This window comes from Megalopta genalis, unplaced genomic scaffold, assembly GCF_051020955.1.
Source record: "Megalopta genalis isolate 19385.01 unplaced genomic scaffold, iyMegGena1_principal scaffold0197, whole genome shotgun sequence".
NCBI lineage: Eukaryota > Metazoa > Arthropoda > Insecta > Hymenoptera > Halictidae > Megalopta > Megalopta genalis.
The window spans coordinates 362,501-369,987 of NW_027476266.1; positions in this window are offsets into that span (position 1 = coordinate 362,501).

Below are 7,487 nucleotides of genomic sequence, written 5' to 3' on the forward strand. Positions count from 1 at the left end.
CGATTCTTCCGATCTAGAAAGAGACAGAGACAGTCGATCCGCGTTATGATAAATATTTCGAGGTTCCCGATTCCACAAAATTATAAAAAGTATACGGCTGTGTAGCGGGGATCAGAACGAGTAATTTCATGTATAAAGTTTAATTAAACTCCCAATAGTTTTCCGGGAAACATCGATTCTTCCGATCTAGAAAGAGACAGAGACAGTCGATCCGCGTTATGATAAATATTTCGAGGTTCCCGATTCCACAAATTTATAAAAAGTTTACGGCTGTGTAGCGGGGATCAGAACGAGTAATTTCATGTATAAAGTTTAATTAAACTCCCAATAGTTTGCCGGGAAACATCGATTCTTCCGATCTAGAAAGAGACAGAGACAGTCGATCCGCGTTATGATAAATATTTCAAGGTTCCCGATTCCACAAAATTATAAAAAGTATACGGCTGTGTAGCGGGGATCAAAACGAGTAATTTCATGTATAAAGTTTAATTAAACTTCCAATAGTTTGTCGGGAAACATCGATAGTTCGATCGCGCGAGAGAGACAGAGAAACGAACAGACTTCTTTTCGATTTACGGCTAAAATAAATTTTTCTAATTTTTTTCAATAACATATTCTTGCTTAGATAACTTTTTTACATAGGGATTAAGCATTTAGAACGATATAATGTTTAAAATAAGGGCACTTTACTCTTGACATTTTACGGTTTTTTCAATTTTCTGAAAAATCCTATCATTAGATTTTTTTAAAAATACGATATTCTTGCTTAACTAACGTTTCTACATAGGGATTAAGCATTTAGAACGAAATCTAATGTCAGAAAATGGCACTTTACTCTTGACATTTTTCGGTTTTTTCAATTTTCTGGAAAATCCTATCATTAGATTTTTTTAAAAATACGATATTCTTGCTTAACTAACGTTTTTACATAGGGATTAAGCATTTAGAACGAAATCTAATGTAGGAAAATGGTACTTTACTCTTGATCGGTACGTTGGGACTTTGAAAATATTCGGGCGTACGCGGCGCGCTCGGCGCTTCGAACAGCTCCGGTGTCCCCATTATTTTCGATTTACGGCTAAAATAAATTTTTCTAATTTTTTTCAATAACATATTCCTGCTAAAATAACTTTTTTACATAGGGATTAAGCATTTAGAACGATACATTGTTTAAAATAAGGGCACTTTACTCTTGACATTTTTCGGTTTTTTCAATTTTCTGGAAAATCCTATCATTAGATTTTTTTAAAAATACGATATTCTTGCTTAACTAACGTTTTTACATAGGGATTAAGCATTTAGAACGAAATCTAATGTAGGAAAATGGTACTTTACTCTTGATCGGTACGTTGGGACTTTGAAAATATTCGGGCGTTCCAATCGCTCGTCTGTTGCATCATAGCGCGTCTCGGCGCAATCGACCGATTCGCTCGATCCATTATTTTCGATTTACGGCTAAAATAAATTTTTCTAATTTTTTTCAATAACATATTCCTGCTTAAATAACTTTTTTACATAGGGATTAAGCATTTAGAACGATACATTGTTTAAAATAAGGGCACTTTACTCTTGACATTTTACGGTTTTTTCAATTTTCTGAAAAATCCTATCATTAGATTTTTTTAAAAATACGATATTCTTGCTTAACTAACGTTTCTACATAGGGATTAAGCATTTAGAACGAAATCTAATGTCAGAAAATGGCACTTTACTCTTGACATTTTTCGGTTTTTTCAATTTTCTGGAAAATCCTATCATTAGATTTTTTTAAAAATACGATATTCTTGCTTAACTAACGTTTTTACATAGGGATTAAGCATTTAGAACGAAATCTAATGTAGGAAAATGGTACTTTACTCTTGATCGGTACGTTGGGACTTTGAAAATATTCGGGCGTACGCGGCGCGCTCGGCGCTTCGAACAGCTCCGGTGTCCCCATTATTTTCGATTTACGGCTAAAATAAATTTTTCTAATTTTTTTCAATAACATATTCCTGCTAAAATAACTTTTTTACATAGGGATTAAGCATTTAGAACGATACATTGTTTAAAATAAGGGCACTTTACTCTTGACATTTTACGGTTTTTTCAATTTTCTGAAAAATCCTATCATTAGATTTTTTTAAAAATACGATATTCTTGCTTAACTAACGTTTCTACATAGGGATTAAGCATTTAGAACGAAATCTAATGTCAGAAAATGGCACTTTACTCTTGACATTTTTCGGTTTTTTCAATTTTCTGGAAAATCCTATCATTAGATTTTTTTAAAAATACGATATTCTTGCTTAACTAACGTTTTTACATAGGGATTAAGCATTTAGAACGAAATCTAATGTAGGAAAATGGTACTTTACTCTTGATCGGTACGTTGGGACTTTGAAAATATTCGGGGGTTCCAATCGCTCGTCTGTTGCATCATAGCGCGTCTCGGCGCAATCGACCGATTCGCTCGATCCATTATTTTCGATTTACGGCTAAAATAAATTTTTCTAATTTTTTTCAATAACATATTCCTGCTTAAATAACTTTTTTACATAGGGATTAAGCATTTAGAACGATACATTGTTTAAAATAAGGGCACTTTACTCTTGACATTTTTCGGTTTTTTCAATTTTCTGGAAAATCCTATCATTAGATTTTTTTAAAAATACGATATTCTTGCTTAACTAACGTTTCTACATAGGGATTAAGCATTTAGAACGAAATCTAATGTCAGAAAATGGCACTTTACTCTTGACATTTTTCGGTTTTTTCAATTTTCTGGAAAATCCTATCATTAGATTTTTTTAAAAATACGATATTCTTGCTTAACTAACGTTTTTACATAGGGATTAAGCATTTAGAACGAAATCTAATGTAGGAAAATGGTACTTTACTCTTGATCGGTACGTTGGGACTTTGAAAATATTCGGGCGTACGCGGCGCGCTCGGCGCTTCGAACAGCTCCGGTGTCCCCATTATTTTCGATTTACGGCTAAAATAAATTTTTCTAATTTTTTTCAATAACATATTCCTGCTAAAATAACTTTTTTACATAGGGATTAAGCATTTAGAACGATACATTGTTTAAAATAAGGGCACTTTACTCTTGACATTTTTCGGTTTTTTCAATTTTCTGGAAAATCCTATCATTAGATTTTTTTAAAAATACGATATTCTTGCTTAACTAACGTTTTTACATAGGGATTAAGCATTTAGAACGAAATCTAATGTAGGAAAATGGTACTTTACTCTTGATCGGTACGTTGGGACTTTGAAAATATTCGGGCGTTCCAATCGCTCGTCTGTTGCATCATAGCGCGTCTCGGCGCAATCGACCGATTCGCTCGATCCATTATTTTCGATTTACGGCTAAAATAAATTTTTCTAATTTTTTTCAATAACATATTCCTGCTTAAATAACTTTTTTACATAGGGATTAAGCATTTAGAACGATACATTGTTTAAAGTAAGGGCACTTTACTCTTGACATTTTACGGTTTTTTCAATTTTCTGAAAAATCCTATCATTAGATTTTTTTAAAAATACGATATTCTTGCTTAACTAACGTTTTTACATAGGGATTAAGCATTTAGAACGAAATCTAATGTAGGAAAATGGTACTTTACTCTTGATCGGTACGTTGGGACTTTGAAAATATTCGGGCGTACGCGGCGCGCTCGGCGCTTCGAACAGCTCCGGTGTCCCCATTATTTTCGATTTACGGCTAAAATAAATTTTTCTAATTTTTTTCAATAACATATTCCTGCTAAAATAACTTTTTTACATAGGGATTAAGCATTTAGAACGATACATTGTTTAAAATAAGGGCACTTTACTCTTGACATTTTACGGTTTTTTCAATTTTCTGAAAAATCCTATCATTAGATTTTTTTAAAAATACGATATTCTTGCTTAACTAACGTTTCTACATAGGGATTAAGCATTTAGAACGAAATCTAATGTCAGAAAATGGCACTTTACTCTTGACATTTTTCGGTTTTTTCAATTTTCTGGAAAATCCTATCATTAGATTTTTTTAAAAATACGATATTCTTGCTTAACTAACGTTTTTACATAGGGATTAAGCATTTAGAACGAAATCTAATGTAGGAAAATGGTACTTTACTCTTGATCGGTACGTTGGGACTTTGAAAATATTCGGGGGTTCCAATCGCTCGTCTGTTGCATCATAGCGCGTCTCGGCGCAATCGACCGATTCGCTCGATCCATTATTTTCGATTTACGGCTAAAATAAATTTTTCTAATTTTTTTCAATAACATATTCCTGCTTAAATAACTTTTTTACATAGGGATTAAGCATTTAGAACGATACATTGTTTAAAATAAGGGCACTTTACTCTTGACATTTTTCGGTTTTTTCAATTTTCTGGAAAATCCTATCATTAGATTTTTTTAAAAATACGATATTCTTGCTTAACTAACGTTTCTACATAGGGATTAAGCATTTAGAACGAAATCTAATGTCAGAAAATGGCACTTTACTCTTGACATTTTTCGGTTTTTTCAATTTTCTGGAAAATCCTATCATTAGATTTTTTTAAAAATACGATATTCTTGCTTAACTAACGTTTTTACATAGGGATTAAGCATTTAGAACGAAATCTAATGTAGGAAAATGGTACTTTACTCTTGATCGGTACGTTGGGACTTTGAAAATATTCGGGCGTACGCGGCGCGCTCGGCGCTTCGAACAGCTCCGGTGTCCCCATTATTTTCGATTTACGGCTAAAATAAATTTTTCTAATTTTTTTCAATAACATATTCCTGCTAAAATAACTTTTTTACATAGGGATTAAGCATTTAGAACGATACATTGTTTAAAATAAGGGCACTTTACTCTTGACATTTTTCGGTTTTTTCAATTTTCTGGAAAATCCTATCATTAGATTTTTTTAAAAATACGATATTCTTGCTTAACTAACGTTTTTACATAGGGATTAAGCATTTAGAACGAAATCTAATGTAGGAAAATGGTACTTTACTCTTGATCGGTACGTTGGGACTTTGAAAATATTCGGGCGTTCCAATCGCTCGTCTGTTGCATCATAGCGCGTCTCGGCGCAATCGACCGATTCGCTCGATCCATTATTTTCGATTTACGGCTAAAATAAATTTTTCTAATTTTTTTCAATAACATATTCCTGCTTAAATAACTTTTTTACATAGGGATTAAGCATTTAGAACGATACATTGTTTAAAGTAAGGGCACTTTACTCTTGACATTTTACGGTTTTTTCAATTTTCTGAAAAATCCTATCATTAGATTTTTTTAAAAATACGATATTCTTGCTTAACTAACGTTTCTACATAGGGATTAAGCATTTAGAACGAAATCTAATGTCAGAAAATGGCACTTTACTCTTGACATTTTTCGGTTTTTTCAATTTTCTGGAAAATCCTATCATTAGATTTTTTTAAAAATACGATATTCTTGCTTAACTAACGTTTTTACATAGGGATTAAGCATTTAGAACGAAATCTAATGTAGGAAAATGGTACTTTACTCTTGATCGGTACGTTGGGACTTTGAAAATATTCGGGCGTACGCGGCGCGCTCGGCGCTTCGAACAGCTCCGGTGTCCCCATTATTTTCGATTTACGGCTAAAATAAATTTTTCTAATTTTTTTCAATAACATATTCCTGCTAAAATAACTTTTTTACATAGGGATTAAGCATTTAGAACGATACATTGTTTAAAATAAGGGCACTTTACTCTTGACATTTTACGGTTTTTTCAATTTTCTGAAAAATCCTATCATTAGATTTTTTTAAAAATACGATATTCTTGCTTAACTAACGTTTCTACATAGGGATTAAGCATTTAGAACGAAATCTAATGTCAGAAAATGGCACTTTACTCTTGACATTTTTCGGTTTTTTCAATTTTCTGGAAAATCCTATCATTAGATTTTTTTAAAAATACGATATTCTTGCTTAACTAACGTTTTTACATAGGGATTAAGCATTTAGAACGAAATCTAATGTAGGAAAATGGTACTTTACTCTTGATCGGTACGTTGGGACTTTGAAAATATTCGGGGGTTCCAATCGCTCGTCTGTTGCATCATAGCGCGTCTCGGCGCAATCGACCGATTCGCTCGATCCATTATTTTCGATTTACGGCTAAAATAAATTTTTCTAATTTTTTTCAATAACATATTCCTGCTTAAATAACTTTTTTACATAGGGATTAAGCATTTAGAACGATACATTGTTTAAAATAAGGGCACTTTACTCTTGACATTTTTCGGTTTTTTCAATTTTCTGGAAAATCCTATCATTAGATTTTTTTAAAAATACGATATTCTTGCTTAACTAACGTTTCTACATAGGGATTAAGCATTTAGAACGAAATCTAATGTCAGAAAATGGCACTTTACTCTTGACATTTTTCGGTTTTTTCAATTTTCTGGAAAATCCTATCATTAGATTTTTTTAAAAATACGATATTCTTGCTTAACTAACGTTTTTACATAGGGATTAAGCATTTAGAACGAAATCTAATGTAGGAAAATGGTACTTTACTCTTGATCGGTACGTTGGGACTTTGAAAATATTCGGGCGTACGCGGCGCGCTCGGCGCTTCGAACAGCTCCGGTGTCCCCATTATTTTCGATTTACGGCTAAAATAAATTTTTCTAATTTTTTTCAATAACATATTCCTGCTAAAATAACTTTTTTACATAGGGATTAAGCATTTAGAACGATACATTGTTTAAAATAAGGGCACTTTACTCTTGACATTTTTCGGTTTTTTCAATTTTCTGGAAAATCCTATCATTAGATTTTTTTAAAAATACGATATTCTTGCTTAACTAACGTTTTTACATAGGGATTAAGCATTTAGAACGAAATCTAATGTAGGAAAATGGTACTTTACTCTTGATCGGTACGTTGGGACTTTGAAAATATTCGGGCGTTCCAATCGCTCGTCTGTTGCATCATAGCGCGTCTCGGCGCAATCGACCGATTCGCTCGATCCATTATTTTCGATTTACGGCTAAAATAAATTTTTCTAATTTTTTTCAATAACATATTCCTGCTTAAATAACTTTTTTACATAGGGATTAAGCATTTAGAACGATACATTGTTTAAAGTAAGGGCACTTTACTCTTGACATTTTACGGTTTTTTCAATTTTCTGAAAAATCCTATCATTAGATTTTTTTAAAAATACGATATTCTTGCTTAACTAACGTTTCTACATAGGGATTAAGCATTTAGAACGAAATCTAATGTCAGAAAATGGCACTTTACTCTTGACATTTTTCGGTTTTTTCAATTTTCTGGAAAATCCTATCATTAGATTTTTTTAAAAATACGATATTCTTGCTTAACTAACGTTTTTACATAGGGATTAAGCATTTAGAACGAAATCTAATGTAGGAAAATGGTACTTTACTCTTGATCGGTACGTTGGGACTTTGAAAATATTCGGGCGTACGCGGCGCGCTCGGCGCTTCGAACAGCTCCGGTGTCC